The sequence below is a fragment of the Adiantum capillus-veneris genome, chromosome 15 (genome assembly GCF_014529385.1).
Source record: "Adiantum capillus-veneris isolate H3 chromosome 15, ASM1452938v2, whole genome shotgun sequence".
Lineage (NCBI taxonomy): Eukaryota > Viridiplantae > Streptophyta > Polypodiopsida > Polypodiales > Pteridaceae > Adiantum > Adiantum capillus-veneris.
In genome coordinates, this window is record NC_140945.1 from 85,245,767 (window position 1) to 85,271,479 (window position 25,713).

At 40.6% G+C, this 25,713-nt stretch overlaps 1 pseudogene; it reads left to right on the forward strand.

Moving 5' to 3' along the window:
- Positions 1-3,171: 3,171 nt before the first annotated feature.
- On the forward strand, positions 3,172-3,957 carry LOC147441004 (uncharacterized; annotated as a pseudogene).
- The last annotated feature ends 21,756 nt before the right edge of the window (positions 3,958-25,713 follow it).

A 25,713-nucleotide genomic window follows, 5' to 3' on the forward strand; every position in this document is an offset into this window, starting at 1 on the left:
AAAAACGACCAGAGCCCCTTGGCCCTGCCCACGTTGGGCATATCCTGTAGCAGTCATTGCATTTCAAGAGACATCTCAGACATAAAGCTCTTGTTAGGTGCAACAGAATGATTGTTTGCGCTTTGCTCAAGATGAGTGCTCCGAACTGTGCTCCAGATTCCTTTTGTTTTTATGGAAGGTAGAGTCTTCCGTTCTTAATGAGAAAATGCTATGATCACAAAGAAAGTGAATGGACAGTGTGTGTGCAAGTGAAAGAGACTGAGAGAAGAGAGATACGACACCAGAGAAGTTGTAAAACCCTCCTCCCAAGGCCCCACTCTCGTCGGCGAGAGTGGTCTACTTTTTGATTGCACAAAGTGGTACAATGCGTATGCAATGGACTAATGCAACCTGGGACCTGCCGATGACGATGACGGTGGTGACGATGACAACTTTAGGGCTGAAATTTGTGGTCTTCTAACTGTTGAAATTTTGCAAATCTTTGGGCTGTTTTGGGTGGCTAAAAATGACTATTTTGCTGCATTTTTATGGCTAAAAATGGGGGTTCTCTACAATGCTTCAAGGGGTTGATCTAGTACTGTGTCTAATGCTAAAAACGCTGTTGCAAGTTTTTTATCAACGATTGATCTGGGGTAATCCCTTGAGGGGTGAGAGAGAAGGGGCTGGGCTAATCCCTTCAGGGCTGAGAGAGAAGGGAGTAGCGATGGTTGATCTGACTCCATAGCACAGAAAATGCAGCTTGAGAGGTGAAAACACTGCTGTTTGTAGAAAACACAGCCACCAAGGGGGAGCGATCTCAGTTTTGAGGGAGTTTTTCATGACGGAAGCAATCAGCAGGGGATCATCGGCTTGGGAGAAGAACCTCAGCGTCTGATACCATGTGAGAGTAGGCAGCGAAAGCGAAAGCAAAAGAGCTGCCAACAACAGCATATAGCTCACGTTGAGTCCTTTCCAGGAATACATCCAGGTCTACTTCATTTTGTCCACATCTGCCATATGGTTATACGCTCGTGCTGCATTCGACCACAAACCATCAAATCTCTCATGTAGCTTACTCTTGCATTGAATTTGTTACTGAGCGTGTTTCTCTTTTAGTTTTGCTACCTGATCTTGCATTTTATTCATAACCTTTTGAAGCATCTGTAGCATTTTTGTTTGATCTATTTTGTTGTAGTCCACTCCATTCATGGCTGCTTCGACCTCATCCGTAGATTCTTGATCTATTAATATTTTTACTTGCATTGATGTTACATGTAGATACGATGTTTGTGTTAGTTTGACATATGGTTTGTTTTAAATATAGAGATATGATGAGTGACCAGGGTCATAGAGTGAAGTTGACATTCATCAAAACTTTGCTATGTACCATTGGACTATCAGGAGAGGCTTTGATGGAGGCTATGTCAGATTATATGGAGATGGATGAATCCAGTTTAGACAGTTCCATCGAGTTTCTTGGGCAATTCAGTTTGCCCGTACATCCTGGAGATATGCTTTAGAGCTTCTTCTCGAAGATACTTTTCGTTGTTAGGAATATCGCTCGCACTATCATTTTGATGCCAATCCTCAATAAAATCAGCCATGCCATCGTCATTATCAAAGATATCATCACGTCCATTAAAGTCCTTAGAATATTGTTCCTTTAGTCTTGCATACGTATTAGGATCACTCCTGCGTAGGATCCTCATGCACTCTGTTGACATTTGAGATACGTCATGTGAATGTTGATTTGTGACGTTATCGATGTCATAATCTGGAATCGCATATTTGAAGGTAAAGAAGATTGTATCAATAGTATGCTTATATATAAAAGGAGAGAGAGATGTGCATGGAATTCAATAACATTTGGAAACAACAAAAAATAATATCAAAATAAATTAGCAACAATACGAAATGTAATGCAAATTAAAGTGTAGAATTAGGGTACAAGAGTTCAAAATAACATTAGGAATTGTATACAATGAGCTCTTAACCCTCATCTGTTAAGGGTGCTCGTGGAGGTCTACGCCATCCATAATTGACTAGCAATTCATCACTAGCACGTAATGATTTAATAGCATGGACAACTATATATCTTGGTACATCCCTAGTCATGTGTCTTGGTTCATGACTATTCTCACACTCCACAAATGTGCAATTCTCCCTCGACTACTATTGATTAAACCTTCTATGTTTCCTTGAGAGTAAGGTCTTCCATCAACATAGAGTCTTTGGCCTTCTACATGTGTAATCCCTCTAGCAGAGAGAGAGGCTGCATTGAGACATAATCCATAAGTACTCATGCTCTCGATGTAGAGAGTGAGTTGATGCCATGGACCCCATCTATATATAGGTCCACAAAAAGACATAAGGGTGACCTCTGAATGAGGGGGCATATGCAAATCCTGTGCAATAAAGACGCCTCGTCTCGCTCCACTGATGGTGTACAGAGCAATCATGTAGAGATTGCCCCAAAAGCCAAAAACTGCTCCATCTAAAGGAAGTGGTCCTCCCTGCCAGCCTCCGTATCGTCTACGATCGTAGCTCTGTACTAGATCCCGTAAATGAGTAGGAAGTGGATGATCTCCACCCATCTCAGCCTCCAATGGAGGAGGTAGAGGATGTCGAGAAACCTCGAGCTACTGATAAATGACCTGTCCTTGACGTGTGCGAGAGACATGTGCACCACTGGTAGTAAAGTCATCCTCACCATCAAGTGAAGATACCTACATACATAATCTAGTTATATATTTTACTCTTTGATTTTTAAAACTCCAATATCAAACAAAGGGAGATCAAAAATATACCATAGGTCGATGTCGCTCCTCAGGTGGTGGTGCTTGCTCAAAAGTACCATAAGTCATCTGATGTGAAAAGCACTCCCGTCGTGGCTTGCGATACGTGCCACAACAACAAGCACACCAGCATATAATAGTCTCATCATAGTAGAAATCATCGTAAACGGGTTCATGTGCAGTATCGGAACTCTGTGCACCCCGGCTACCACTAGTAGGAGGTGGTGGTGTACCCTATGATTGATCCGAATCTGAATTTCAATTACCATAAAAACATGAGACATTTATCAAATGACCAAATAAAAATTCCACAAAAGTAACAAAACGTTGAAGTCTAATAGTTATATGGTATATTCTGACGCTTATTGTACTTTAAAAAATAAACAGGCGCTATTGTATGGTGCCGTCAAACAAGAGAAAGGCAACCATTTGCATGGAGACATGGAAATTGTTCCGCAAGGAGATGCGCCTACGCATTAATTTTCCCCAACAAAAGGTGTGTGCCTTTGGTCATATATATTAGAACTAATATGAACTTTCCTAAATTGATTCTAACTTTCTCTAATCTATGTTATTTTGTTTATTCAAATTTGCTTAGGAGGCAGCAAGAAAGAGAGTAGCTTTACGTCACACATCTAGACTAGGGCGGATGGGACGGGATGGATTTGTGGCCACATTTGTGAGTATAGACCATTCACATTTTAACTTTTGAAGGTAGTATTATTGAATGCAAAAATTAATAAGTCTTCGATTGTGTCTTAATGTAGACGAAAGACTATGGTCGTGCACCGACGGCACAGGAGATAGAGTACGTCACATACTGCGGCTATCGTGCTTTGTGTCAGACACTTACTGACACTCCAGATCCACTTGTACGTATCTTTGTTTTGCTTTGTAGTTTTTTTCATGGTAACTGTAATATATTCTTTTTTCATTTCACTAACTAATACAAGAGCAGCATGGGGAGGCTGATATGACAAAGGTGGTTTGACAGGAGGCCGAGGGGCGACGTCGAGAGGCTGAGAGGAACAGCGGCCCAATCACTGGCCATGATGGTGACGATCACGGAGATTGGGACAGCCGTAGTCCCACGGTTTGGACCAGTGGTGGTGGCACTAGCGATCATGAGACCGATGATAGTGAATCTTCCAGTAGTGATGGATCACATAGTGTTCCTACGTAGAGATTTCTTTTGTATATTTGGGATCGTTATATATGTATTTTTCAGTGTGCATTGGTACATCGTATGTGATGATGAGATTTGTTTTGTATATGTGAGGATTGATCACCACACATTTTGCACACATGTACATAAACTTATTGATGATATATACTGACATGTGTTTGTTGCATCACTGAATTTGTCTATTGTCAAACAATTAATTATTTGTCGATAAGATAACTAACCCAAGTAACCATCTCAATGTTATTTATTTGTCTTTAAATATATTTTTTAAAAAGATGGATTGAAATCATGGTCATTGTGCTACCAAATGATGATGTGGCATGTGAAACCTAGTCCTAAGTTTTTTGTTAGTAGCTACTCTACTTCTCAAAATTAAGGCATTTTGATCTTATAGCACTCTTGTGCAAGTCTTTAAGCATATAAAAGAAATATCGCTAGGGACTCTAGTCTTTATGTTCAGTTTTTGTTGTCCTGGTTTGGGTCACCGCCTGTGGATTTTCAACCGGTCAGTTTACACATTGTTGAAAAAGGCTTCCAATGTTTTTTTTAAGATGAAGATTTGAACTATGACGTTTCAAAGTACCAAGCATCATACGCTCCAAGTTTCAAGTTATGTACCATGTACCATGCACCAACTACAAGCATCATACGCTCCAAGTTTCAAGTTACGTACCATGTACCATGTACCATGCACCAACAACAACTATCAAGTTTCATTATGGAACCGGATACCAAACTCTAAATCAACTGCCAAATCTAACACTAACAAGCTTTCTTGGTTTCTATGTCAGGCTCTAGTATTAACAAGCTTTTGATTTTCATTTTTTTTGTAAAGGTAGCAGATTTTACGCTAAGTGTGCTAGGTTAATGATGGTGGAGCACGGTGAGCTGTCTCTGGAGCAAGTAATGTTGGTGAGGGATGAGGAGACTTGTGATGCCGTGAGTCTCATATCTCTTTTTGCTGCTGCTAATCATAAATGACCTAGCAGGCTAGGGGATTGGCAAACTATGTTAGGAGTTTTTTGGAGCAAGGGATTGTGCATATGTATATACACATGCATGGTGCATTGAATAGAGGATTGTCCATTTTCCAGAGCGAGGTGGTTATGTGTGGCCCACATGTGTACAAGTAGGACAACATGTACATAGTGCATCGATTTTCACTATCACCAGTACGAGTGTGTTTTTTCTATAATAATGAGGAGTTGGTAGCGCGTAAAACTTCTCGAGAAAGCTATCCACGGGCGGACGACATGAGGTAAGCAGGTGCGTCAGATGGCATCTAGTGGCATCAAGAGGTCGAGTGGGGTCAATATTTGCACGTGGATGAGTACGGACACGACGTGGGTGTTTTATTGTAATAATTATGCAGAAAGGTCATCATGAGAATTGTAGTTGGGGGCCACTTCACGTGGTTGCAGGATGCATTATTGGAAAGAATTGAGTGCCAGGTGTGCGAATGGATGCAGCAGGGTGATAACTATGCACTACGAGGCCATTTTTTGGCATGTTTGGGGTCCGTTTGAGGCCAACTAAAAGGCCAAAGGTGCCCAAGTAATAAAGCTAAGTGTGGGAACTGAAAAACCTAAGAGAATACTAGAGAAAACGTGGATAGAAGAGGAGGAACAACCACAACTGTGTTTTTGCTATTTTTGGAGCCTATTTTGGCCATAAATTGTTCATCCGAGGTCGGATTTGAGCACTTTGACAGTGTAGACTGAGGTTTTGGGCCGTTTTGGACGCGTTGGCACAGTCTATTTTTCCCAATTCCTCACTTTTTTTTTTGCTATTTTGGTTGTGTAAGTTTCTCTTATGAGCGAAGCTTCTGCTCCAAATTGTGATTGTATCTGGCATATTTTACCCATATTGTGTGAGCTATTTGCCCCATTGGTGTTGACCCAAGCTCAATTGTATCTAAACAAAATAAATTCTCCTCTTTTGAGCTGAGGTTTTTGGGTGTGTGTTTGTGTGTCTCTGTGTGGAGTGGGCAAATGGATAGTCTCTCTCCCGTTACTCCATCAATGTGTTCCCTGTCTCGGCCAGGTGGGTTGTGTAATCCGAGTGGTGCCCCATAGTGTGTGTGTGTGTGTGTGTGTGTGTGTATCATCCCAAGAGTGTGTGTCGGATCATTATAGAGGCGTTGTGTGTGTTTCCTTCCCGCTCAAAGCGTCAATTGCAGTCTTACGAGGGTCAACTTGATGAGTATATTTCTTGATCATGATAGATTCTAAAATGCAAGGTTATATTTTTAAAAGACCCTCTAGCTAACATTTTTAAGCATATCAAGAGGGTTTTCTTTAATAAACCGTCTAATGTAAGTAGCATTTATTTTAAATTTGTTAAAAAAGGACACTTAAAGTGTCCTGTTTTGGTACCGAACTAGTGCTAAGCCAAGCCAAAGCTCTGGATTTCACTTAGCCATCTTAAGACTTGATGACCATAATCTCTAACCTCCTTAATTGAAGCCGCTTGACCATCAATAGCCTTCATAATCCAAAGCTCTCGAAGTTAAGCTCTCTAAACGGAAGCCTAATCTCGGATGTCATTAGCCCGAATAATCACAAGCTCTCCAAGCCTAAGCAATCTATAACCCGGATTATCACAAGCTCTAAACACAATCCGAAGCCCCTTTAGCCGGAATTAAGCCATAAATCTTCAGCCAAATCAGACCACCTAAGGCCATTGGAAGTCGAAGTTCTTATGCCATAGCGGGAAGAAGCAGAAGGTAGGACAAGGCAGTTCATTAATGGTTGTCTTGTTTAGCACCTGGATTAAGACAGGTTAAACCTTGTAAGGAGCATAAACGCCTCCATTAACATTTGATTAAGGAGGGATACTGTTGATTATTTGGTTTAAGTTAAACTGTCAGTTGTAAACTCTGTTCCCATTAATTGTGTCTGTTGCAACTCTTTTTCTCATACCTCTCACAACCAAGGGCCCTGTACCTTCCCGTATCACCTTTCGAATACAAATCCCCCGTTATTCTTGGTGAACGCGACGCGAAACGATCCGGGGTGGGAGGTAAAGATGGAGATTCCAGCAGAGGCAATGCAGTTTATTGAAGATTATAATTTCAATAGATTTGAAAAAAATCTAGCAGCTACAGATCTGACAAAAATGTTGGGCTTAGTTAAGGGATGTTTGCAAGAAGTAAAAGCTATGAAGACAAAGAAGCATATGGATGATGCAATGGAGATGACTTTTGATGCCCTACATGAACAATATGGAATTTTTCAAGGACATGATCCAGATGGACTCCTTGCATGCTATCAAGCAGAGATGAAGAGCCGAGGAAGTCCAGAAGATCGAATGATTTTGACCTTTGAAAAAGTTGTAACCTCCGAGTTTAAAGATAAGGTTCGAGAACTGGCAGAAACATATCCCACGTAGTGGGACTATTTTGCAGATGGGTTTGTTCACGAAAGCTGGAAGATAATTGAGTTGGCAATGAAGGAGATGAACGAACGAAGCCAGATTGTTTTCTATAAAGAAGAAGGGGATCAGATGAAGTTCCTTACTTATGATCAATTTTGGGATCATATTTCTGCAAGAATCAAAGCCACGGAAAATACAGCTTTGGAAATAGCATATTCAACTTCAAAGGACCATATTTTGAGCAACCTAGCAAAGGTACATAATGAAATTAATGCTGAAACAAAAATATATGATTTTTTTTCGAAGATTGCTCCCATGGAAGTTACCTTGAATAATGGTTCTAGTGAAGAGCTAGACTATACAACAAAAATTTTACAAGCTCTACTGACCTTGGCATGGGATGCTCTTAACAAGTCTATCAAGAAGATGAGCCACTATAGGCTTCTAATGGATTTATCGGCACTATAGCTCAGTAGGGAAACAGGTTTATTACAGATGATTGTATAAATAAAAATATTATATACACGATAGCTGATGAAATGGCTGAGGTTACGGAACTAGCACAGGATGTGCCTGATAATGCCAATGAACCTATGGTTTCTCCTAGCAATATGCTTGCTGATTCTATTATCACAGAAGAAGATTCCATAATTGAAGGTTTTTTGGCCCAATTTGAAGGACACGGTTATAGTAGTATAGGAGAGCTTTGTGAAGCATGTACCCCTTCAGAAGGGGTTCTTGACGAACCTTTTCAAAGCTATAATGGCTTTCTTAGTAGCATGGATGCACATGAGGAAGCAAAGGACGATATTAAAGATTGACTAGATCATGCTAATTGTGAACATGATATTGACATGGATTTTACATCTATGCTTATATAGGGGCTGCAAGAGGAGCCAACTCCTATAGCTTTGATGAATGTTGCGACTTCCAAGGTTGATTTTCCCAAAGATACTATGGATGAAGATCTTTAGGATAAAGCTATTTTCCATTAACAAACTCAAAAACTAGGTAAAAATCTCTCTCATGATACAGGTCCAAGAAGTCCTACGGTTTTTCATAATTGGTATGATGCTAGAGGGGGTGATGTTGCTAAATCATCCTTGATACTGCGTAAAGTGCACAGGGTTTTTCATTTCTTTCGACAATGTGCTAAGTGTGGCTAGATTTGGATACTATTCCTAGTAATTCTTATGTCAGTGATGTCCTGGCTACCAGTAAAAGGGAGTCAGAATTATTTAATGCTTGCTAGTAACGACCTTAAGTTACCAAAAGTTTATGAGATGTGGATGTTGCACTTTGCTTCAGGTAAAGCTCTAGTATATTGCGAGCCCATCAATGCCATGTGATATTAATGGTATTTGATCCAGGAGATTCGAAAGATCTTCAAAAGAAGGTTCATTATGGATGGGTATTTTTGGATATACATTGTGGTTTCTTTCTGCTAGATCCAGGAATAGCATATTTGGAGCAGAAATGCTTGAAGTTGATCGATACATGATATGTATGCTCATGTGGATATTATGTTGCACCACTATTGGGGCAATTTCTTATTATCCCATTTGATCCTGGGAGCTATTGAAGAACAACTTGCAGATTTAAGGATATCATTTATTTTCATGTACCAGGTTACTTGGCAGTAGATTTGTGACAGAAGTGTTTTTGGTTATATGATCAATAAGCTTATATGGCTAGCTTCCAGTTGACATCTTTGGACAATTGTTATAGTATCTTCACATCTTTTGAGATGGTTCTGCTAGCAGAACTTGAAGTAAAGGACTTGACGGCCATTCCGTGTGCAGACAGAGTAAGGTCTACTAGAGCTTGCTAGGGTTTCCTAAAGCGAGCCTGATGGTCAAGACATGTGCATAAGTAACTGGAGCACTTGATTTTGGCGGGGTTCACTAAACAATTTTTTTATAATTGAATACTTTGGAGATACAACCACTACGGTTCAAAGATTTGTGATGAGACAGTGAGGCGGTCCGGGGCGGGCAACAAGAGAGGCGACCTCTAAACACCCGTCAAGGCTCCCGTGCTGCTCAATTGGGGCTGGGGCAACCACAATTACAACACATTAGGAGAAATATGAACCCTCTAGGGGCCCTTTGGGATTAAGGTTAATTAGAGGCCAGCCAATAGGAAGAGGGTGGTGGACACACTCTACAACTAGGAAGAGCTAGGTGTGTCATAGTTTGTCCCCTCTTTCCCTTGGTTTGCCTAGGTGAAAACAACCTTTTAGAGGAGAATAACATGCTCTTACAAGCCTTTAAAACCTGGAAAAGGGGGTGTGACAGTGAGGTGACAGTTGGAAAAGTGAAGATGACATGATGGTACAATGTAATTTGAATTGGGGAGAGGGGGGGGGGGGGCTTCAATCTCAACCATTAGATACTTTTTTCATCCAATGGATATCATCAAAAGGCGCCTTTCAACCTCCACCCTTCATCTTGAGTGAGATCTAGTGGCTAGGATGTGCTCCCCTCTCTTCAAAATGCGCCTTTTCACCTCCTCCCTTGATCTTGATTGAGATCCAAAGGCCGAGATTGAGCCCCCACTTCAAATGGAGCCTTTCAACCTCTACCCTTGATCTTGTGCAAGATCCAATGGTCAAGATTGTACCCCCACATCATATGGAGCCTTGATCTTTTACCCATTAAACAACTTGCACCTTCCCCTCCAATTAACCAATGGTCCATCTTCCAAGGCCTATTAAATATGGGCCAAAGACCCCACTAGTCAGTTTCTTTTGAAAACTGACATATTCTAGCTCAAAACCTCTAAGAGGTTTTTTGTGTCCCCTTAACCCCCTACCAATTAGAAACTTAATCCCAAACCTTACAAGGACCCAAAGAAGTCCAATATTTTCCTAATGACAACAACCAACCCACTGCCAAACCCAAACAAGATAGGGGCACCACCTAGTTAGAGAGCGAACTAGGACGCAAAAGAGGAGAATCCCTTAGCAATACAAGCAAGAAGGAAGGGTACACTATCACTAATTTAAATGCAACAAATACACACACCAAACACACACACACACACACAAAAAGAGAGATCTTTGTGCAAGAATTTAGCTTCAATTTTAATGATTGACGTATGAACAGCTTGGAGGAGAGTCAAGAGACATGATTAATTCTGATGATGTTTCAATCTACACATTATCTTAGGGTTATGGGAGACCTCTCACCATACAACCCTCTTATAATGTTCTCCCAAGTAACGAAAACAAACACAAGAGCTCTTGAGTCACATACAAGCAGATACTACAAAAGAATCTCAAAATGAAAACGCGTCACCTTAAACCAAACGAGATGAGGTTGCCAAGCGTGAATTGGAGAGACTCAAGAGAGTTTTGACCCGCGATTTGCACCCAACTTATTGATTAAATTGATCCGCAAGAGTATCTACAACTTTGATTGGAAGTTATGATTCACTCACTCCCTTGCAATGTTACAACTAGCTCAAAGAAGCTTTCCTATACACCACATGTAATGGTGCATAGAGAGCTCACTCTCACTCCCTAAAACCAAGATGGTGAATGGCACGCTCAAAGTAGTGAGCAATAGTGTAGGGATCCTTAAATTTACAAAGGGAGAAGGGCTCTATTTATAGGTGAGGAGAGCCCTAATTAGGATGATACCTAATCAACATTTTCATAGAAAACCATGTTTATGAAATTTTTTATATGTTCTTATGAGAGTGGGGCTCTCTTATCTCTTGAGTCACATGGATGTGGGATCAAGAGGAGAGAATTGTTGAGGTGAAATAGAGAAGATTCTAGAGAGGTGAGTGATTTTTTGTGTGAGGTTGCCTACTCCACGGTAGAGTAGAGTGGGTGCAATTTACAAAAAAAGGGTTAGAAGTTAGTGTTAGTAGTTTGAAGTTAGTAGGATGGGGTAAAATTACATGGCATATGCACTCAAGGTGCATTATATAATTTATACAATGATAAAAATTAAAAGAAGGATGAGAATATACACAATTTGGTGGAAACCACAAGATGTAAATGAAAATTTCCACCTTCTCCTCCAGTGAATGAAGCGGTTGTAGAACTTTGTCGGTGCAGTTCTTGTGACCATGGGGAATTTGAATTCCCCATGATCAAACTCCTCCTTTTGCAGGGCTTGAGCTTGATTATTTGCTGATTTTTTCTTTTTTTATGAAATGATGAAGAGGTTATGGTAATATGAATTTGATTCTAGAGAGAGAAATTGAGCTATATGTGTGTAGAGATGATAATCTTTTGAGCTATGGAGTAAGGAGACATGGAAATGGTGAAGAAGATGAAGTAAGCCATGAAAGTTGCAGGTTTGAGTGAGGGATGGAGAGGAATGAGTGTATGTGTGTGGAAGTGGGAAAGGAGGTGAGAGAAGGCTATGGGTTGCTTTGTGAGAAAAGTGGCCGGACTGGGGTCCACTCAAAAAATCATATCTCATCGGTGGTTGCTCCAAAAATCACCAAAATGTTTGAGGTGATTATTCAGATTTTGTTCCACATTTTCTCTTTTAACCACCGCTCCAAATTCGGAGTGAAGATGGGTGCCAAAAATCTCACCAAAAGGCCTGTTTTTAATGCCTGCAAAAGTCTTTTAGTGGCCCCCTTCTTTGTTGAATTTGTACAATGCATCCAAGAGTGAGCCCCTCCTTTGTCATTTCATAATACAAAGCATCCAAGTTGTCCTTTACACATGCATGGAGGAGGATTATTGGTGAATAAAGCAATATATACATGGTGGGACTATTCATGGATTTTAGCTCAATGAGCACATGGTGTTAGAATATTGAGTAAAAAATAAATAAATAAATATGGAGGAATTATGGATATGGAAAGATATTGGAATCATATGATATGGTTCCTCTTTGTATTATTTTGGGTGAAAGAGGAAAAGGTATGCAAGTAAATGAAAATAATATAATAAACATGACTAAGAAAGTATAAATCAATTTTTTTGTTTTCACGAGGGTGAGGGTGAAAATGTGGGGGTGATTTGTATAAAAGAAAAATATGAGGTTAGAGTATGTACACATTGGCAAAAAATACACTTATGGTGCAAGAGGATGAAAGAAGGCATACGTAAGTTTAATAAAACACACACTTAGGTATAAATATTTAAATAAAATATCAAAATAATTATAAAAATGCCTATATTTAGGCCATATATATAATGAAATATTTACACACAAAGAGGCCATAAAATTAATTAATTTTTATTTTTTTGGCTCAACTATCCTAGTGACTAGCTAATTAAAGGTTTTTAAGAAAATATGGGAAAAGTATCCTAACTCACACACGCCTATATACAGTGAAATGGTAGGGATAGCCATAGTGTTTGGGTGAATTTGGTAGGGTGAGGTAGCTCACTATGATAATTTTGAATAGCCGAAAAACGGCTATCAACAGCTACCAGATAATTGAGCTAGACTATTGATGTTATGATTTAAACCTTCTTTTTTTTTACATGTCTTTACCAACTATGTGAGCTTGATGACAAGTAACCTAAGGTATTTATAGTAGATGTCCAGACCGCAGGCTGTGCACGTTCAGAGGGATTGGATTCGTGCCGCTTCGCTTCCATGACAAGAAAAAGAGAAAAGGGATTCCAATCAGGCTTATTTGAATCCTACGTGATTATTCAGCAATAATAAAGGCTTGCTAACAAGCCAACCTTAAGCTAAAAGTGTGCCAGATGCGGCTCTAAGGGCCAAAAGATGTCTTGGTAATGCCAAATAGTGAGTATGCTTGAAGTGGTCATAGCTAGGATTTTATTAATCAAAGTTCAAGTACTCAAAGTGCTCTATAGTCCTGTCTTTACGGCTCGTCAATTAGAGCTACGGATAAGAAGTTATGACAGTTTTAAGTTGAGATAGTAGCAGATCCGTACCGGATTGGGCAACTGCAGCTAAGGTGACATAATTGAAATGAATGCACGGGCCTCAAGTGCTCACTTTGTGGAGCGCGTCGGTCTTTTTAGATCGTTGATCGGATTTACGGTTGCCAAGTTATTGATCGTTAGAGATTTACCGGGGGCCGGTTCCGCACCAATCCGGTCCACTCGGTTGGAGTGCCATCTCGGAGTTTTTGGCTCTTGACCGGATCTTGGAATGCAATGATCGCGGGATATACCCAACAAGGTAGGACTAGGAAGCTGGCTATTTAGAGCAGATGCAAAGAGAGGAAAACTCTCTGAATGCATCCACTTATACTTGCATCTTGAAAGCTATGGTGGCATTCAATGCACTAGAGTGGGCAACATAATTCAAGGTGATATTGCGAGTCAGGGGATGTTGGAAAATGAAGTCGTGTGAGGCATTGCCTCGGCCAATAGCTATGCCAAATGTGATACCCTTCAATGGTGCCCAAAGGCAACCAAGAAAAAGGGCCGTCCAATGGCCGCACTTGAGAATTAAAGTGGCTCTAACTTAGGGGGTGTGAAAGACAAAGGAAAACAAAGGAGATGGCGAGCAGAATAGCAAATGGAAGCACGTGGAGAAGAGAAAGCGCTTGTGCAGGCCGGCTCGCACCTCGAATGACTTGGTCCATGAAGCGAAAAGTCATTAGAAGCCAGAGGCGATGTGATTCAGCGCTACTTGCGTAGCATTTGGAACTGCTCGAAAACCTGCCTACCACATCATCAAGGAGCCATTCCTATTAGAGATATTGCTATTGGGATGGCCGAAAATAGAAGGAGGCAAGCCCATGCAGCCCAAAGGGGGCTATTATAAAAACAAAAGGAGGAGGCTCTCGAAAAGCTCTTCTCCTCTTTTCATTGAACCCCTTCTCTCCCGGGGAAGAAAGCCTCAACATCATAAGCTCCATACCCAAGCTAAGCTTTCATAAGCTTCATTAGCTGAGCCTAATTTAATCTCCTTAAGCCAAGCCAAAGCTCTCGATTTCACTTAGCCATCTTAAGCCTTGATGACCATAATCTCTAATCTCCTTAATCGAAGCCGCTTGACCATCAATAGCCTTGATAATCCAAAGCTCTCAAAGTTAAGCTCTCTAAACGGAAGCCTAAGCTCTCTAACCTAATCTTGGATGTCATTAGCCCGGATAATCACAAGCTCTCTAAGCCTAAGAAATCTATAACCCATATTATCACAAGCTCTAAACCAAATCCCTAATCCCCTTTAACCGGAATTAAGCCATAAATCTTAAGCCAAATCTGACCACCTAAGGCCATTGGAAATCGAAGGTCTTAAGCCATAGCGAGAAGAAGCAGAAGGCTGTACAAGGCAGTTTATTATTGGTTGTCTTGTTAAGCACCTGGATTAAGACAGGTTAAACCTTGTAAGGAGCATAAACGCCTCCATTACCATTTGATTAAGCAAGGATACTATTGATTATTTGGTTTAAGTTAAGTTGTCTGTTTTAAACTCTGTTCCCATTAATTGTGTGTGCTCCAACTCTTTTCCTTGCACCTCTCACAGCTAGGGGCCCTGTGCCTTTCCGGCTCACCTTTCGAATACAAATTCCCTGACACCGCTTCTCTCTCTCTCTCTCTCTCTCTCTCTCTCACACACACACACACACACACACACACACACACACACACACACACAACACACACATAGTTCTTGTAAGCCATAGTGTGCAATAGGTGGTGGAGGATGATTGGGTGGTGGGCGTAGTGGCAAAGGGATCCGAAGTGGGGTAGATGAGGTGCTGGCCAAAAGGATGTGAGGAGGAGGAGATGGAGAATATGTGTTATAGGTCGTAGTCGAGGTAGACATGAGCAGCACAAAAATATCCACAAGGGAATGCTACAAAGTGCATTTCATCGTACCAAGGTTTGGCTTGCACCCTCCACTCCTCAAATGGTTCAACATCCCAAAATTTCCTCACACAGTCCTCTCAATGTATTTGCATAGTGGAAAATTAGTGTAGACACAAACACAAGAACATAAATACTGCAGACTTTGGAGAGACTTTGTAAGTTAAAATCGTCCACAATTTCCCAGCTACTCGAGTAGTTGGATCTGCGCCTCCCCTTCTACGATCTTTCCCAGCTACACCAGTGGCGATGTTCTCTCTAGTATGGTTTTGTAAGGATTTGCACCTTTCTACCCCAAGTCCGGATATGGTGACACGTCTCTTTCTCTCTCTCTCTCTCTCTCTCTGGAGTGCAATTTGCTTCTTTACGAATAAGATAAGGGCATCATCCAATAACCAATGTGTGATCTTGCTACTCATCATCAAGCGAAGGTTGCTCTTCAATGTTGCTGCCAAAGGAAGAACGGGATCAAGGAGGAAGGTAAGGTAGGGCCAATCCAAGGTTCTTGACAGGGCTAGTGTGCAATTGTGCACAAAGTGTTTGTGCAAGAGAAGAGAACATTGGGGTATGTGAAGTGCAGAGAAGGAGTGTCGAGTCCCTTGAGCTACAAGGGCCTCATGTGAGCTACTTAAACTCTTGTTTGTAGGTGTCTGCTCTGTATTAACAAAGGAGGAGAGAGTGAAAGTGGACAAAAGAATAAAGATGACAATATTTAATTGCAAACTTTAGGGTGCAACCAGAAATAACCAAAGAGAGCATCTTCCTACCCAAGATGGCGTGAGTCCACGTAACCTTTCCAGTCCTAGCACAAATCATGCTATCTATGCCAACTGCATGCGTTCTGCACGATTTGTACACACACACACCACACAGAGATTGATTGATTCTAGCTGGTGCATACACACCATTGTAGGGAGCAGAGTAATTACGTCAAAAAAAGGTGGAGAATCCAATGACGATGTTCTCTCTACTATAGTTTTGTAAGGATTTGCATCTTTCTACCCCAAGTCCAGATATGGTGACATGTGTCTTCAAGTCCATCGGCCTTAAGAAATTATTAGATTAAAAGATTCTAATTTACTCACACTAAAACTAAATAGTGCAATCAATCTAGGTGTACAAAAGCAAAACAAGTATCACATGCAAAATTTGTCACGAGAAAAGCATTAAGACTTTCAGGATCATTGAGTGTGTGTGTGTGTGTGTGTGTGAGTGAGAGAGAGAGATAGAGAGATAGAGAGAGAGAGAGAGAGGATTGCCTCAAGAAAAAAGGTAAGCAGTGAGGAGAGAGGAAGGGGGAGGACACCTTGCAAGAAACAAAAGAGAGTAGCTTAGTAGGATGGGGCCCTTCCTTTTGAGATGGAAAGTACATGATGGATAGAGAATATATGGGAAAACAAATCCATTGTGTATACACTTTGGACAAGGTTTAACACTAGAATGGTAACCTAACATGACATAAAAGTTTTCTTTCAGGGTTTTGGGAAAAATTTCCAAAACCATAGTAGATCCACTCATTTTGAAAAACCCTTTCATGAGCTTATAGTTCAATTGTTAAGTATGGAGCCTGATTTACCCTTGTAATTTTATGTGGTAAAAGCGCACATTTGTAAGGCCCCCATTATGAGGAGAAGCCATCGTGCGTGAAGGAAAATCACTCACCGGAAACCAAAATTTTCACGGACAAGAATCAGGGGCAACTTTTTTTTTTGTCGGAATATTCTTTTTCGCCGGAATATTATGGCCGGCCGGCAGCCGAAAAGTGGTCGGAAAACAACCGGTCGGTTGGCCGGTGGCCGATGGCCGAATTCAAAAGCGGACTTGTCTTCTCAAGGGCGGCCACACATGGGCGGATTGGAGGGTTTGATTTGGACTTATTCGCACAAGGACGGCTACACATGGCTGTCTCTCATAAGAGAGGGCAGCCCTTTTGGCCTATAAAATAAGGCCATTTCTACACACATTTCATAGTGTGAAGTTGATGCAACAAGGTGAGTGTGAGGTGGTGAGAGTGAAGCAAGGCGGTGGCTCCATTAAGGGTATAATCCCTTTGTAAATTACTTCTTGTTTCGAAGTACTAAAGCCATTGAGTGGCTGCTTTCCCGTGGACGTAGCCCACATTGGGTGAACCACGTATATCGTGTGTACTCTCTCTCTCTCTCTCTCTACTCTATAATGTCGTGTATGTAAATCTGTCTCTCTCCATTAAGTAATCTACTCAATTATCTATTTAGCTACGTCTTATTTCCTAACAACTGGTATCAAAGCAAGGTTTGCTCGTAGCTAAATTATCTCAAGGAAAGAATTCCTTGAATTGAGTGGGAGTTATGGCGGAGGAAGGGAAGCTCAAGATTGAGAAGCTCAACGGCAAAAACTACCAACATTGGAAGATGCAGATTGAAGACTATCTCTACCAGAAGGACCTCTATTTGCCAGTAGGCCGTCTTGCGAAGAAGCCCGCAACAATGGCAAATGAAGCATGGATTGTCCTTGATCGAAAGGCACTGGGAACAATCCGGTTAAGCTTGGCGTCAACGGTGGCCTTCAATGTTTCGGAGATGAAGACCACGGAGGACTTGATGAAGTCACTTGACGACTTCTACGAGAAACCATCGGCATCCAATAAGGTATTTCTTATGAAGCGCTTGTTCAATCTAAAGATGGCAGAGAATGGTTCAGTTGCAGAACACCTAAATGACTTTAACACAAACATAAGTCAACTTCGATCAGTGAAAATCAATTTCGATGACAAAGTGCGAGCTCTCCTTATACTATCATCTCTACCGGATAGTTGGGACAGCCTTGTGATGGCTGTAAGTAATTCTATCTCTGGCACAAATACTCTTAAGTTTGATGATGTTGTGGGTGTTCTCCTAAGCGAGGAAATGCGAAGGAGAAGCACAGGAGAATCATCAAGTGCTGCACTATTAGTGGAAACAAGAGGAAGGCTTAAGGAGAGGTTCAAAAACCAAAAGGGTCGTGATCGCTCAAGGCGGAGCAAGTCACGCACAAAGTCAGTTCTTTAATGTTGGAACTGCGGCAAGAAAGGCCACGTCAAGAAGGATTGCTGATCCAAGAAGAAGAAGGAGACAGAGTCTCAAGACAACAAGCCAACATCGGAGGCCAATGTGGCAGGTAAAGTAGAGCAAGATGCTCTAATTCTCTCATTAGACAATGTGTCTAATTCCTGGATAGTAGATTCCGGGGCTTCATTCCATGCGACACCACACAAGCAACATTTCCAAGACTACACCAAAGGTAATTTTGGGTATGTATACTTGGGAGATGATGAAGCTTGTGAGATTGTCGGCAAAGGTACAGTTTCTGTCAAAACTGCTAACGGAAATGAATGGAAGCTTAAAGATGTTAGGCATGTTCCTTCTCTTTGCAAAAATTTGATCTCTACAGGACAATTGGATGATGAAGGTCACAACATTGCATTCGGAAACAAACGGTGGAAGATCTCAAAGGGATCTTTGGTGGTTGCCAAGGATGAAAAAGTCGGTACACTTTACTTGTGTACTGTTAGCACGCAACCTTCATCTTGTGCAGCAACTACAGAAGTTGACAGTGTGGTGTGGCACTACCGACTTGGGCATATGAGTGCCAAAGGAATGCAAATCCTTCAAACAAAGAAGCTTCTACCAGGTTTGAAAGAAGTGGACTTAGAGTTCTGTGAAGATTGTGTTTATGGTAAACAAAAGAGGGTAAAATTTCAAAAATCAGGAAATGAAAGAAAAAATAAAAAACTTGAGTTGGTTCATTCTGATGTTTGGGGTCCTGCAAGTACACCATCACTTGGTGGCTCATTGTACTATGTAACATTCATAGACGATGCGACTAGAAAAACATGGGTTTATGTCATGAAGAATAAATCCGATGTATTTTCCATATTTCAAAGGTGGAAAGCCTTTGTGGAGAATGAAACAGGTACCAAGGTTAAATGCCTAAGATCCGACAATGGAGGCGAATATTGCAGCCAAGCTTTTGAAAGCTTTTGTGCTAGCAATGGCATTCGGAGGCAAAGGACAACCCCAAGGACACCTCAACAAAATGGGATTTCGGAAAGGATGAACAGGACAATCATGGAACGAGCACGAAGCATGCGGCTACATGCACGCCTACCGCTTGACCTCTGGGCGGAAGCTGTAATTACGTCTGTGTACTTAATCAATCGGTCACCCTCAACGGCATTGGATGGGGGAGTTCCAGAAGAGGCATGGACAGGTAAACCGGTGAATTATGCATTTCTCAAAGTGTTTGGGTGTGAGGCTTTCATGCACATAGATAGAAGCCTAAGATCAAAGTTAGATGCAAAGTCCAAAAAGTGTTTCTTCTTTGGCTATGGAGAAGGAGACTTTCGGTATCGCCTATGGAATCCTGAAGATGGTAAAATCTTGAGTAGGGATGTAATTTTTAACGAACAAAATATGTACAAAGACTACTTGGAAAGAAAACAAACAAAAGAAACAGGTGATGAGTACATGGAGCTTGAGGACGGTGAAGACTCAAGGACTGCAAACGGTGACAATGTGCAACAACGTCAACCAAATGAGGAGCCTCAACCTATTCCCCGAAGATCTACAAGAGCAAGTAGACCTCCATAAAGGTTTGTTCCTTCCTTCAATCATCTCTTGATCTCAGATTCTGGAGAGCCGGAATCATATGAAGAAGCTATGCAACATGAATCCAAAGAAGAATGGACGAAGAGCATGCAAGTGGAGATGGACTCACTACATCGCAACCAAACATGGGAGTTGGTTGAGTTGCCTAAAGGTAAGCGGGCACTTCAAAACAAATGGGTGTACAAGCTAAAGGAAGAAGAAGGTGGGAAGAAAAGGTACAAGTCTAGGCTTGTGGTAAAAGGTTTTTCTCAAAAAAAAGGTATTGACTTCAATGAAATATTTTCTCCTGTTGTAAAAATGAACTCAATTAGGCTTGTCTTAAGCCTTGTGGCTACTCATGATCTAAATCTTGAGCAAATGGATGTAAATATGGCATTCCCTCATGGTGACTTAGAGGAGGAAATCTACATGCTTCAACCAAAGGGGTATGAAGTAAAAGGTAAGGAGAAAATGGTTTGCAGATTAAAGAAGAGCTTGTATGGTTTAAAGCAAGCATCAAGACAATGGTACTTGAAGTTTGATCGATGGATGTTGGATCATGGATTCACAAGATGCAACTCGGATCACTGCGTCTACACGGAGAATTTGGGAGATGGGAAATTCATCATCCTAATGTTGTATGTTGATGACATGTTGATTTCAAGTGCTAACATGCAGGACATCAAAGACCTAAAAGAGGAGCTGTCCAAATGTTTTTCAATGAAAGATTTAGGTGCTGCAAAGAGGATACTTGGTATGAAAATATCAAGGGACAGGACGAAGAAGACAATAAAGCTATCTCAAGAAGATTACATCAAGAAGGTACTAGAAAGGTTTGCAATGCAAAATGCAAAACCAGTTTCTACACCTTTGGTTGGTCATTTTAAACTAACGAAGGATATGTGTCCAAAGACACAAGAGGAGATAGCCTATATGTCTAAAGTTCCATATGCTGCAGCGGTAGGTTCTCTAATGTATTCTATGGTCTGGACAAGGCCAGACATTGCACATGCAGTGGGAGTTGTGAGTAGGTTCATGGACAACCCAGGTAAAGAGCATTGGCAAGCTGTGAAGTGGATACTTAGGTATCTAAAAGGGACAACAACAAATTCTTTGTATTTTGGAGGAACTGATATTTTTCTAGAAGGGTATGCTGATGCAGATATGGCAGGTGACAAAGATACTCGAAGGAGCACTACTGGCTATGTGTTCACGGTTGGAGGCACAGCAGTAAGCTGGGCTTCAAAGCTGCAGAAAGTGGTTTCACTTTCTACCACGGAAGCAGAGTATGTAGCAATGACGGAGGCAAGCAAAGAAATTCTGTGGCTTCACAGATTCTTAGAAGAGCTTGGATTCAAACAAGACAATTGTGTCTTGTATAGTGATACCCAAAGCGCTATCCATCTTGCGAAGAACTCAGCCTTTCATTCAAGGACAAAGCACATTGAGGTGAGATATCACTTCATACGCACTCTTTTGGAAGAGGGACAACTAAAGCTAGGAAAGGTGCATACAAGTGAAAATCCTGCAGACATGTTTACAAAGGTGGTCAACAAGGAGAAGTTGAGCTTTTGCTCATCTTCAATCCGCATTCAAGGATAAGAAGCCAGAATGGAAAGCAGTCACAGGTTTGGTTTGGAGATCAGTCTCCAAGTGGGAGATTGTTAAGTATGGAGCCTGATTTACCCTTGTAATTTTATGTGGTAAAAGCGCACATTAGTAAGGCCCCCATTATGAGGAGAAGCCATCGTGCGTGAAGGAAAATCACTCACCGGAAACCAAAATTTTCACGGACGATTTGGACTTATTCGCACAAGGACGGCTACACATGGGTGTCTCTCATAAGAGAGGGCAGCCCTTTTGGCCTATAAAAGGAGGCCATTTCTACACACATTTCATAGTGTGAAGTTGATGCAACAAGGTGAGTGTGAGGTGGTGAGAGTGAAGCAAGGCGGTGGCTCCATTAAGGGTATAATCCCTTTGTAAATTACTTCTTGTTTTGAAGTACTAAAGCCATTGAGTGGCTGCTTTCCCGTGGACGTAGCCCACATTGGGTGAACCACGTATATCGTGTGTACTCTCTCTCTCTCTCTCTCTCTCTACTCTATAATCTCGTGTATGTAAATTTGTCTCTCTCCATTAAGTAATCTACTCAATTATCTATTTAGCTACGTCTTATTTCCTAACATCAATAACTACTACATATGGAAAAAATGAGAAACTTGTAATTTTTCTCATCCCTTGGTCACTACAAGCCTCCAAAGTTGATGGACCAGTGCATTTTGCCCAAAACAGTAATTTCTTACGGTTGATTGCATATAAATAAGAGTGGGCATTTTTGTAAGACCTGAGATAAAATGCCCCATTAACTTCAATGGGTTGGTGACCAAAACATATGGTTGCTTTTACCTCACTATTTTTTTTTTGGGAAAAAAAAATAGGTACAAAAAAGTTGCATTTTTTCCATTCTTCGGACCTATCATTAAAGTTTCTATAGTCACGCTCAATGTAGATACTATATACATGTTTTCTTAGTTCCCTTTGGGCCTTTGGATTCAAAAGGAGCCATGGAGCATGTCAAAAGGATAATGGATCTCTTACAATTGGAACCTTGGGGGCAATGACAAAGTGCTAAATACATCAAACATGAAAAAACCGGGTTTAGCATTATGACCTATAGAAACCCATAGAAACTACTCAGTATCTAGCCAAGTTTGTAGTCTATGATGAGATATGGTTACTACCTACAAAATACACACAATTAGCCTAAGAAACTAGCAATATTGAGAAAGTTATACTTGCTACTCTAAAATGTATCGTATTCTTCAGCAATCAAAAAACTCAACCATCATCATATACTATGCTATATAGCATATTAGGTCCCCCAAAACTCAAGTAAGATTAGCTTTATGTTATACATTACACTTACACAATCAAAATTGAATTTGGATATCAAGAAAGCCACCAAAAAAATCATAAAAGTGCTAATTTTGGCCAAAAAACAGATTATGCAATTCTTGTAAATTGGTCATAACTTTCAATTTTAACACGTAGCTCTCCCTACAAGCATCAAAACATGTTGAGAACTATGAAGGCCTAACCTCTAGCCATATAAACCTCACAAACATGAAGTTTAGAGTGGTATAGTTGCCAAAATTTGAAAAAAAAGCCAAAAACAGGACCCGTTTTTTCACACAGTTTAGGTTCAAAAATGTTGTGCAAGAGTAAGGTCAATGGTGAGATCAATACTCCCAAAAAAATGCTAAGTTTTTTTCAGCTCATAAGGCAACTTTGTGGATATATAGCACCTAGAAATTCATTTTCATAGTCTTCAAATAATTCAAGCAAAATGGTCACTTAACAGGACACAAAAGTGTCCAAGGACATAAAAGTGTCCTGTTACCATTCTAGTGTTAAAAAACAAAAACTAGAAATGCAATGGGCATGAGTGAGAAAAAGAATTCGCACATGGGTGAAATCACACACGCACGCACATGGAATGTTTCTATTTGAGGTCTCAAACAATGTTGCTATTTGAGCTCTCAAACAATGTTGGTACTTGAGTCACATAGATGCAGCATGAACTTGAAATTCTAAAGCATCAAGCATACTTATATGGATGAGTGGGTCTAAACCAACCCCACAATTGTGGTCTCCTCCACACACGTGCAAGTTTTCCATCACACCCAACCCTTAGGACACATCATGTTCTACACCAGAATTATTTTTTAGCGAGAGCTTCCTTAACCTCCAACATGCGATGTCTGGAGGGTGGTTGGAATGCCTATGAGTAAAGATGAAGTATCATTACCTCTCAAGAGGCCCCAATATCCATGACACTAAGTCGTCTATCACCCAACAAAGCACTCCAAGAAAAAAAGAAACAAAGATCTTGAATTTTCATGTCTAGTGCATAGTTAACAAATCAAGATTTCCAGGCTGCATTAGTTGACCCTATTAACAAAAGCTTCAAGATATCTAGCACAAGTCAATGATATATCTTGTAAGTGTAATAAAGAAATGAGGAGGAAATAGGGTGGTTTTGATCGAAGACCCCCAGTCTAACAAGTGAGATATCCTTGTGCATCGACTTGTGCCTGATAGCCATGTTCCTGTTCAAATTTCCAAGATTTTATAAAATTCTTGGCATTTTAGAGTAATTTTTTCAAGTGTAGCTCACATTTTCACCCATAAATAAAAAGGCAAAATACCTTAAAACGAGAGAGTAAAACGCTGTCGAGAAATTTGCGGTCTTGCCAGGAAAGCACCGGGCTTATGGCTGTGAGAGTTTGTGAGAGAACTCAACAAAAACTATATGAAGGAGTTAAACCATAGATGCCATGAAGACTAGGGTTTGGAAAGAAGTTCAACCAAAGAAGACTCACTCTTTCTCTCTTGCATTCACACACACAAAGGAAGAACGCAAAAGAGAATGTCAAAACAATACGAAGATGAAAACATCAAGGCTATGGTCATAGCGTATCATGGGTAATATGAAAGGGTTAATGGATGAGTTAATGGCATTCAATCTTGGCTGACCAAATAGGCTACGAATTGTTCTTTAAAATTGTAGTTTTGTGCTTACCATAATATATATATTTTGTCTAGTGATTGGGATCAATTGTGTGTACAAATCCTCTTGGTTCATAGCAAGATAACTACGCTTACATCAAAAGAAAAATTATAGTCTATGAGAGGTAGTATGATGGGATCCGGCGATAGAAGTATTTCATTGAGCCTTTCAAGGCCGAAGAGAAACACTATACGTTGTTGAAAGTGTATTTTACGGCTAATCCATACGTTAATTCTAATAGATCGTAGAGAGTGAAAGCGATAGAAATGATCATCATGTGGGTTATTCATCTAGGATAGTATGTGAGAAATGTAGATATGAGAGAAGTGAAGAGATGAGAAGTTTCCCTCCCAAGCCCTATTCTTGCCCGTAAGCAATAAGGATACTGCGGGGAGAGATGTACCTGTAGCAAAGAGAACCTAGAATTTGCTGAGAGGATGAATTACTAAGAATGAGAGAGATAGGTTTGCTTTAGGAGATGAGATTAGATACATATATATATGTTGGATTAGAGATGAAAAAGAAAACAACAACAAATCAAGAAAGCATAAATGTAGAACACATCTTACTTGACAAACCCTTTGACACCATTATTGATGGAGAGAGAAGAAGAGTGGATAATTCCACTTTGATTGATACACCAAGTGCAAGACATTCTTTGATTAGAGTTGATCTTCCAAGGTTAGCTTGTTGCAAGAATGGCTAGTCTCCCTCTAGGAGAAAGTGTAGGCTTGGGCTTATGTTAATGGCTAAGTACAATTAGGCATTACTACTCACTCCCTCGAGAATTCCTCTCATCAATGGCTTGAATGCTTGAGTTCCTTCCAAGGAAGAAGGGGTCCCCTTTTATAGGTGAAGGGAACCCACAAGGGTTTACACAAGAAGAGAGGAGCCAGTGTGAACAGGAATTGGAAAAGTTGGAAATGAGCTGTCCCTGCATGATGTGGGCAGACTGGGGTCCAGTATTTTGATCATATCTCCTCAACCGTAGCTCCAAATAAAAAAATAAAAATATGGGCAGAAACTTCAGCTCATTCGCTACGATTTTCATTTTAAAATCATTCTCCAATTCGGATTGGAACCTTGTGTAAACAATTCATCAAAATAGGGTCTATTTATGGCAGCAAAAGTCTTCATGTGGTCTCCTTAGCCTTGACTTTCATTTAATTCCAAAGGACAACTCATGCCATATGAAAGCATGACATTGCTCCTTGACAAAGTTTTGTAATCATGCTTGCAATAATGCATTAAAATAAGTGTATCTTTGAAATCATGCCACCTAGTGTCCCACTAGGATTTGATTCCCTCCTAGTAGCTATTTAAAAAGCAATATAAGAAAAATATGAAAAAAACATAGAATATATATAGATTGGAAATTACTCTAGATATAGGATCTAGATAGGGTGTGAGATAATAATGAGATGGTA